Source organism: Camelus ferus, chromosome 25 (assembly GCF_009834535.1).
Source record: "Camelus ferus isolate YT-003-E chromosome 25, BCGSAC_Cfer_1.0, whole genome shotgun sequence".
NCBI classification, from domain to species: domain Eukaryota; kingdom Metazoa; phylum Chordata; class Mammalia; order Artiodactyla; family Camelidae; genus Camelus; species Camelus ferus.
In genome coordinates this window covers 14,728,235-14,738,405 of record NC_045720.1, presented here as the reverse complement: position 1 = coordinate 14,738,405, position 10,171 = coordinate 14,728,235, and the positions used below count along the sequence as shown (strand labels likewise).

General features: G+C 37.8%; 1 long non-coding RNA gene across 2 annotated transcripts in view; it reads left to right on the top strand.

Moving 5' to 3' along the window:
* Positions 1-10,171, top strand: part of LOC116659762 — a 35,729-nt gene that overhangs the window by 11,801 nt on the left and 13,757 nt on the right. The gene's annotated exons all lie outside the window — the stretch shown is intronic.

The window sequence follows — 10,171 nt, the reverse complement described above, 5'->3', positions numbered from 1 at the left end:
TCGTTTTCTCCCCCCCCCCCCCCCCTTTATTTCTCTTTGGTCCTCGCCAGCAAGCCTCCTGATGACTTAAAATGGGCAGTAGGTGGCACTGTTTGGGAAAAAATGAAAGTGAGTTTACACATTAACTGTTTCGGTTTTTGGAAATTCGTCTGAAGTTACAACAGGAAAAAAAGATTTCTTTTCTTTTCTCTTCTCTTCTTTTCTTTTCTTTTTATCCTTTCCCTTCCAAGGTCCCTCCGAGGTGTGGACTTCCTTCAAACTCGACTAGGCCTTGAAAACGGTTCTTGCTCCTTATCACATATCGTGTACAATAATGAACAAGTCAAAACAGGGAAGTCAGTAAACTGGGAGCGATGCTTTTCAACACGTCGCGCAGGATATGGTGTTGGGGGCTGTGATTAGAGGTCAAGAATTTTACTGCAATGCCAGGTGTCGGCCAACCGGGTCCCCGGGGGCCGACCTGCAAAGTACCATGCATTTCCGCCACCCCGCCCCCGCCCCACCCCCACCCCCAGACACAGCGGTTATACCTCCGGGAAGCATTACCTTGGCCTGATGACTTCGCACCGCTCCGGGGAAACCCACTTACTAATTTTCCCCTACAAACATTGCCGGCTTCAGCCTTTGTTTGACCCCTGCCTGAGGTGGTCAGCTCTTGAGAAACTGGCTTAAGTTTCCGAGCCCAGTTTCATCTCACTGAATCAGACTCCTGCTTCGTGATTTTCAGTTGTATGTGTTTTTTCAATGCTAAATTACAATTTAAAATATATCATCTAGCTTAAGTACTCTTACATAAAAATGTGAATTAAACTTAGGGTAGGGTGGAAATTGTGGGATGTCATGTGTCTAGATGTGGGACCCCACAGGGACACTTAACCTCAGCTCTAAATTTCCATGAGTATTATTTGAAATGCAGGATTGCTGATTATTTCTTGGTAGCATTTAATTGTTTCTGTTCAACTGCTAGTAGTTCAAGCAATGAGAATGTTTAGTAAAATTGGGTTTCTTTATTAAACAAAAACATATTTGTTGTTTGTCCCCTTCTCCTTGTAATTCATGATTCATAAAGCAAAAGTAAAATGTCCCCTGATTAGAGGTGAATATAAAAGCTAATTACACATGCATGCATTTCTGCTTCTCTCCGGCCACCACGGCCCCCCAAAGAAGAGGGAACAGGCAAGCACATTTTAAAGTCAGAGTTGAAAGTTCCTTGGAGGCAGAATATTGTATCTACCAAGTTTTCTGAGGGAAGGGATCCAGAATAAGAGAGACCTTAAATTCAAACCGCACCTTTGAAGTAAGACTGCATGATGTGGGAACCATTTGTGTAATCCTGGAATCATATTTCACCTCTCTAGACCCTGATTCCCTAGTTGATAAATGGAGAAAATGCCTGCTTTACAAAATTGTTATGATGATAGACTGTGTTACATTATATTAAGAGATGAATGCAGCACCTCAGCTCTGCTTTAGGAGGTGGACCTTCCTAACGTAAGCCAGTAGTTCCTGATGCAGCTACGTGGGTATTCACAGATCACCAGTACCCTTCTCCTGCTTTTCTGTTCTTTATATTTTCCTTGATACACATTAACTTTCATCCTATGTTCACTTGTTTGACCCACTGTCCCCTCACTGACTCTCATAGATTGAATTATTCTGTGTGCTCATGGATACGCTCCAAACCTTCACATTTAACTGAAATTCCTTTCTGAGTCCCAGGCCTGAATTATGGCCACCAGCCATCTAGTACTGATTCATAAGCAACAGATTAAGAGATGTGAGATCCAGTTTCATGAACAAGCTATGGCACCAACCAACTGAATAACATTCAATGCTTAATTTAAAATTTAACTTCCTATTTTAAACGTGAGCTGTTTCAATCAGAAGATGACAGATGTTTCAGGTTTTGACATTCTAAGACCTGCCTTATCCTGGATCTGTTATGTTTTCAACTATACGAGACAGCATAGGAAAGGACTCCAGAGGTGGGAGATTTACTGGCGACAGTATGAGTTGTTGGGGACCTCCTTCCTGCCACAACACAAAGCAAGTGTTTCTGTCTGAGAGGCAAAGTTTCATGAACAAGGATTTAGTACCTTCATAATTCTCTGCATAAGTGGTTCTCACACTTTTTGGGGTAAAGGACCTCTGTACACTCTTAAAAATTATTGAGGACTTAAAAAAAAACTTGTTTATATGAGTTATAAGCATCAATGCTAATCAGTAATTACCATATTAGAAATAAAAGCTGACTGGGAAAGTTTTAAAAAATATTTATTAATTCATTTAAAATAATAATGCACATAATGACCTGTCAACTTAGTAACATTTTTGTGAAATATGGTATTGTTTTCCATTTTTTCAAATCTCGACTATCTGACTTAATAGAAGAAAGCTTCTCATGTCTGCTTCATCATTCAATTGTTGTTTCGATATAAAAAACTTGGCTTCAAACAGATATATATAATTGGGAAATAGAGAAGTATTTTAATATTCTTTTTAGATATTCTTTGATGCTATGTCAAAACTTGACAAATAGTAATTTTTTAAAGGTAAAGGATCTAAAACAATAGGAATGAACTTTGTGTACTCTGTCACATTAAAATCTGTTAGTTTGTCTTTAAATGCATCTTTTACAACCATTCATGAATTTGTGACATCATGTATTGATCATTTCCCAACTGTTGGTACATTTCATTACTCCATATTGTAAAAATCACAATTATTAAATCACCACCAATCCTCATCCAAAAAGTCTTCAAATACTGGGAAGCTGTCATGGGCATGGTGGCAAATTAATGGCAAATAAAGTTTACTGAGATTCTAATTTTCTCCTGAAAGCTCAGCTATTTTCACTAGCAACAAATAATGTCAGTGGTTTTGATCTCAGTGACAAGTTCACTTATTTTTCAAAAAAAAAAAGTCCTCCAAATACCCAAGTCTGAATAATAGTAGTTTGTCAGTTGTTCTTTTAAGGAAAAATGGTATGCCATGGTCCAAGTGGCCAGGTCCAACCACAACTCAGTCTCATGAAATCTTGTTCTCCAGACAAACACGGCAGCTTGGTGTACAGTAAGCTGTGTACTTCCCATTGTTTTACATAGAATGTTAAAAGGACATACATTCAAGGGCTGACATTTGATGAAATTAGTAATTTTTACTGCTTTACCAAGGACTTTCTTGAATGAAATTTGCTTTTTATTTACTGTAAGTGTATAGTTTGATGCTACTGCCTTGCTTCATGCTAAGGTATTAGCAGCTTTATTCCCCACTATTTTTGCACCATCAGTGTAAACGTCAACACAGTGAAAAATGCAGATAATTTCTTCATCTTATTATAAAAATAGTGTTGATCTTGCTGATTCCCTGAAAGGGTCTTGGGGTACCCAAGGGTCTACAGACTACACTTTGGAAAATACCGGTTTGTATTAAGCATAACAAATGTAGCAGTGTACAAAGCAGTGGTTTACTTTAGGAACACAGACAAACTCTTTCACATTGAGAAGAGATCCAGCAGTGGGAAGATGAATATTAATAGTAGTCCTGTCATATGAAGCATGACTATAGGAAATAGAAATGCTTAGAATGACAGAAAAGGTTCAGAGAGCCTGGCCGACACTGGAAAGCTTTTCTAGGGCTGGCATATGTATGTGAGATTTAACATAGTACATCAGTGGGGATTAAAAGACAGTGTATCTCAGTGTCACAAAGGTAGAATTTTGTAAGAGTCCGAGTTGTGCAAGGATGGAAAGGGATTTCTCTGGAATTTAGTTTTCTAGTTTTCCCAGTTTGGATGATGAGTAGAGGTTTCCAGTAGCACTTAGAAACTGGACTACTTACTTTTAGTGATAATTCCAAGGCTGAGCCCTTGGGGCCCTAGGATTAATGCAAACCAACTTCTGAAGAAAGTATGACTGTTTTTCACCTGTGGGTAGAGGGAGATATCAAAGCATCTATCAGAACCCAGGAAGTTAGACTGAACAGACTGGAAGAGATCACAATACTTATTGATTTGCTAATAGAAGAGGATGATTGTATTTCTCATCATAGTTTTCGAAGATCTCGCTGTATCAGATAGAATAATTTGTCAATTGTTGATAATTTCAAATTAGATTCTGAATATTACAGCTGTGCTTTAAAGATTACCCAAATGAAAGAAAAGGGACAAAAAATCCCTTTCCTCATCAGATACTCTATAATCATCTTTCAAGAGCCTGTTCCATGGGTGAGGGTGAGGAAACAACCTTTAAACTATTATATGACTTAGTCTAAACCCTAGAAGATGAATACTCAAAAGTACTTGCGATGAATGATTATGACTTAATCGACATCAAAATCCCCAAATACAACCATCTGAATGAATTTTTTTTTTAAAAAAGGGAGAAAAAACCCTTGAATTTTAATTTTTTTTTTTTTTTAGTTTTTTTTTCGGGGGGAAGGTAATTAGGTTTATTTACTTATTTATTTTAATTTCTTTCTTTCTTTCTTTTTTAAATGGAGGTACTGGGGATTGAACCCAGGACCTTGTGCATGTTAAGCCTACACTCTACCCCTTGAGCTCTACCCTCCCCCAAACCCTTATATTTTACAACTTTACCTTAAATCACTGAATACATGAGGACTTTGATTTCATGTCATGGGACTATTTAAATTTTAAGAATTACCTCCAGACTCAGATGTGTTTCAGATTAGAGAGGCGCAAAGCGATTTCACATAGCCTAAATGACATGTTTATCACTTGCGTTGTTCTGATCCATATTACAGAAAAGGACAAAACTACTTCTTGACTTAAATACCAACAACTGGTGTCAGCAAGCATTTGTGTTTTACATAACAAATCAATAAAAGCAGAAAGTGTTACTTGAAAGGAAATCTGAAATCTAATTGTCCTTTGATATTATAATAGCCTTAATTGTAATGACTAAGGAGAAGATTTTGAAATATGTGTCCACAAGCAATTGCATATAGTTGTAATTGTGGAAATAGAGTCACATTGTTTAAATCATCTTCCTTAGAGATCAGGTGGCACTTCACCCTTTTCCTGAAAAGCATAACAAGGTTTCCAGCTTTTAAAAATCTTAATATGCTTAATATGTTTAATTTCTGAAAATGAATGTATTTCTCATTAGAGGGGGTAATTAAAAGTTCTCCTTTTTATGATAATTAAGGAAAACAGACCCTGTTCCTAGAAAAGTGAATATATGCTCAAAAATGTCCATATAATTTCAGGGGATTCACAGATTGCTTTCCCTCAAATCTATTCATGGACAAATTAAAAATTTCTTTGTCCAGGAGAAGTATTATTCAGCCTTTGAAAATACTATGAAATCTTAAAGTCTTTTAATTCTTTAGAAATCGCATCATATATTTAAAAGTTTTTTTTAAAAAGACAAAGGGGGAAAATACTAAGCAAACTTTTTTATTGTGTCTAATGATTTACATTAATTTTTTTCATGCATCAGTTTGGGGGAGGTGAAATCTCAAATTAAGGAATCCAGACATTTGGGAGCAGGCCATCCTAGGGGAATAGGAAACTGGGAATATAAGATTTTTAAAGAATCCATTCATTTCCCTTTCCTCAGGCACTGAAACCTGATTTTATATTTTAAGCAGAACAAGAAAATTCAAATTCCACTTTAAGCTTTTGGGGTAAGAAGCCTGTATTCAAATACAGGCAGCTGAAATCCTTGGCAGGAAAATCCTGAATCAATTCAGTAAAGTGGGACTTCCTACCTTTGTCCAAGCGAGGTGTTAGTCCAAAACCAAATTAGCAGAATTACCATTCCAAAGGCACCTGAGGACTGGCACTGCCGCTCTCAGCCCTAGAAATGCCATTAAGAAGTGTGACTGCGTGCTTCGGCTTAGTCACATCCTGCCTGCTACAGATTTCAGGATGACTTGAAGATGAAAGCAAGCTATTGTCATGCTAGTCAAAGGAATTACATCCTCCTGGATTATGGAACTGTTCTCTCCCATACCATTGCTTTCTAGTATTTTAAAGTTTCAAGGTTCAACCCAGATCTGTATGGGTCTGAGAACTTAGTATGCGATGGTGCCATCTACATATTATGCTTAAGCCAAGAACCAGGATATACTTTGATTTCCTTCCCAGTTCGCCTCTTGCAGATAGCACCTGTTGTTTGTTCAAACCAATTGTGTCAGGCACCTAATTAAGCAATCTGGGAAGTTGTCTTGTTGTTTATTTTGCAAAGCCAGGCGGCTCCAAGAATCAGAGGTGCAAAGAAACTTACAGACTTCTCAAAGTGTGCACTGAAGGCAGCCTCAGTCGCAATCTCCTGGCTGCTCTTAAAAATACAGATCCGTGTCCAAACCCCAGACCCAGTTCACCAGAATTTACAGAGTGGTGAGTCCTGAGAATACACCTACTTTGAAAGCTTCCTCAGGTAATTTTATGCACTCTGAAACTTGGGAACTTCTGCTTTAAGGATGTGGTAGATGAAGAAATCTGTTTCTTGGGCTTTTTACACATAGCTCTTAAATTTAGATTTTTTGATCTTTACTTGAGAAACAAAAGAAAAAAGAAAAACTCTTCTTTTGCAAAATGCAACTGAATTGTGAATTCCAAAGAATTTCTGTCTGATGACAGGATGTTTGTCTTGAACATGATAAGGCCTATATTATCAATAGCTTATCGGCGGACATACTAATCCGGTGATTTCTACCACAAGTAAGGCAATGTTGAGTGTGAAAATGAGGACTCTAGACCCATTCTACCTGCTTTGGGCACCCACACAGTTACTTCTTGTGTGATTTTGGGCAAATTGTTTAATCTAAGTCTCAGCTTCTCTCTGAGTAAACAAAGGTAGTAGTAAAACTTTACCTTAGAAGTTTGTGTTGGAAGTAAATAAAATTGTCCATCTAAAGCTCTGATCAGTATGCAGTAAATGTGGACCATAACTACTGGTGGTGTTGAAAAGACAAGGGCCTAAGAAATTGTCGGTTGTCATGAGATGTTCAATTTCCCCTGTTCTGGTAGGTTTCCTGCTAAGGTGTTTCTAGAATATCCTTAGAATTCAAAAATGTAAAAAACCGGTCAAATCTTCTTGAAGATTTAAAAGCTATAGACTTGGTTTTTAATTCCTAAAGAAAACCCTTTTCAAGTACTAATTGAATGCCAGCAGTAAGTATATCGTTCAGAAGGCATTTGATATATGAGTATTCACCAAGTTTACCTAAAGTATAAAAAGCCTCATGTTTAAGAATTAAAAGCCAAATTTAAAATACTTCTTTGAAATAGTTGAATGTGCTTTTTCTTGCATAATATGTTTACCCAAGGAAGCTAACTTAGAGCATCTAGTTTTCAGCAAATTCTTGCTTTACACCTATGTTTCCAGGCGAAAGCTCTGAGGTAAAGAGAGGTCAAGTGCATTGCCCCACGTCACACACAATGAGTCAGTGATTCAGGCCGGATTGAATCAGGGGTGTTTATGCCAGGGCCACTGGCAAGTGTCTTTGGTAGGAATATCCAAAAATAAATGGTTAATTAAAAATAAATCTTTACACCTCTGTTTTTAGAGTAAAGAGAAGGGATATATTTGCTATTTTTCATGTCTTTATTTAATTTAAATTTCTAAATAATATAAAAGCTAGTTCTAAATATAACAACTTGAACATGACTTCCCAACTCTCTTCCGAATAACTAAATTTATGCTGTTTAACTGACTATGTTGAATTGGAAGCATAGAGGAAGAGTTTAGCTCTTAGAAATTCTGGCCAGCTTGGTCTCCCCTCTGTCATCTCTCCTCATTAGGAGTCATTGTGTGCATCACTGCCAAGTAGCGAGTGACCAGAAGTTTACGGAGTATCTGTGATGAGCCATCTACCATCTTGCCACTAACATTTGCAGGACTCAGCACAAGAGGCTTACTTGCCAGACATCTAAATGCCTAATATTTATATAAATTAAGCCAGTGAAGTATTCAATAAAATTAGTTCCTCTTTCTACCTTGACAAATATACCTTCATACAATCTTGCAAGGCCAGTTTCAAATTCAGAATTCTCAAACACTTCAGCGTTCTATGCCAGAACAGCAGTGCAAAAACACTACCAGCCACCAGTCCCCTGGTGTCAGTCTCCTCCTGTCTCTGGTCCTCAGATCATCCACATTTTCCCCTCACTCCTGACTACATCCCATAGTGTGATGGGCCTTCCACGCATGCACTGAATCTAAAAGCTTACACATTTAGGGATATTCCAGAGTTCCCCAAATCAGGTAGCACTGCGCCATTTTGTGGACCCCTCGCCTCCAGACCCAGGGTAGAAGTTTATGCTGGCTTTGGAAGTAGGCTCAGGACGGGGGCCCTTCATGCCGGGGCCTAAATGTGGTACTGCCAGGGAGCACTCCAGGGCATCCATGTAAGTCTAAATCATTCCACTGTGAAATCTGGGCATCTCATTCTCCTAGAATATCACCACTTTCCACTGTCAACTCAGGAAAGGCCTACCTCCTTAGTCTGCTTTGGCCTTAAACATCCCAGCCTGATAGCAAAACTTTCACTTACAGTACGCCAGGTAAAACAAGTTAGAGGACATTTTTATCTCAGTACCTCTTAGTTCATTTGTCCTTTCTGCCTGAAATACCCTTTTCCCATCTCTGCCCCTGTATCGGTATTCTTACTGTCTCTCCCTCTTCTTGTCTGTTATGATAATCCATGTCTACCTTTCCTCTCATGCTTACCCCTTACTAGTGATACAGTTATGTATATATGTATGTGTGTGTGTATATATATGTGTGTGTGTGTGTATATATATGTATGTGTGTGTGTGTGTATATATATATGTATGCAATCTCTCTCAGTTTTGGTTGCAGAATCTCTGAAGACGGGTCCTGTGCCATTTATTTCCTTTCAATTCTTTGAAAATAGCTTTATCGTTTTTCTAGAAATCTTGTTTATTCCTTGTAAGTGAATCATACCACAACAGAGTACAAAAGAGTAAAAGCTCAGAAATGCTGCCAGTTTTTCACAGAGGCACATGGATTGATGTACAGAAATTACACAAAGAGGAACGCTTACTTTTTGTAACTTTTTCTTCACTTTACCAAATGTTTTGTGTATTTTCAGTTAATGACATAGAGATCTATATCATCTTTTTAACGACTGCATATTATTCTACTCAAGTAATACTTTAGAATGGGTCTAGCCAATCTCTTTTGCTTGATAGTGTATTTTGTTCTTTTTCATCTATTATAAAAATACTAAAGACATGACCTTCATTTTCTTTTTGGGTATGTACAATTGTCCCTTTGGGATAAATTTATAAAACCAGGGTTTTTGTAATGTCTAAGGAATAGTCATTCACTTTTGTAACTCTTGGAGCACCTGATACAAAGCCTTAAAAATAACAGATATTTCATAAATACTGGCTGCATGAATGAATTAATGAGTAAGTTTATGATTAGACACTTAATATCTATATAACTGACCGAATGTAGTGCTATGGTTGGATGTTCTGGGAGGAGCCAACTCAAATGTGTGCTGCTTCTTAACACAGACAAAAAAAAAATTAATTAATAGTAAGGCATGAAATAATCAGAATAAGAGACATCTGCAGTGAACATTACGTGTGTTTATTTGATCCTCCTTCCTAGCAATCCTAGGAGAGGATAAAACTGGTACATGCATCCATTTTGCACATAAGGAATCTTAAAATCAGAACAAATGACTTGCCCAAGGTCACATGACTTACAGGAGGCTCCTCACACTTTGTCTTTTCCACAAGTTTCAGTATTTTCTTAAACATGCCACTCTGCCTATTAGCTAAATAACAGTTTTCCACAATTTCACCTTAATAAAGAACTCTGCCTCAGGAACGGTTTCTTAGAATAGCTGTTTGTACAGGAGGACCCTCCTTTTACCAGAAAACACAAGCTGAAGGAGACTGACAACCTTCTGTTGCTTCACTGACCTCTGACTGACCAGCTGCCCCTGCACATGACTAGGTGTTTTACAAAGAAACCGGCTTTGCCTTTTTCCAGCTGGAGAAGATCGCAAGTTTGCTGAAAATTTTGTGCCTTATTTAGGTGAAAAAGGAATGTGGCCTGCCTACTTACACACAGGTAGTTCACTTTAGACAAGGACAGACTCAACTCCATTTTTTGATTAACCCTTAGCACCAAGCATACTGCCTGGAACATGCTGGATTCAAAAA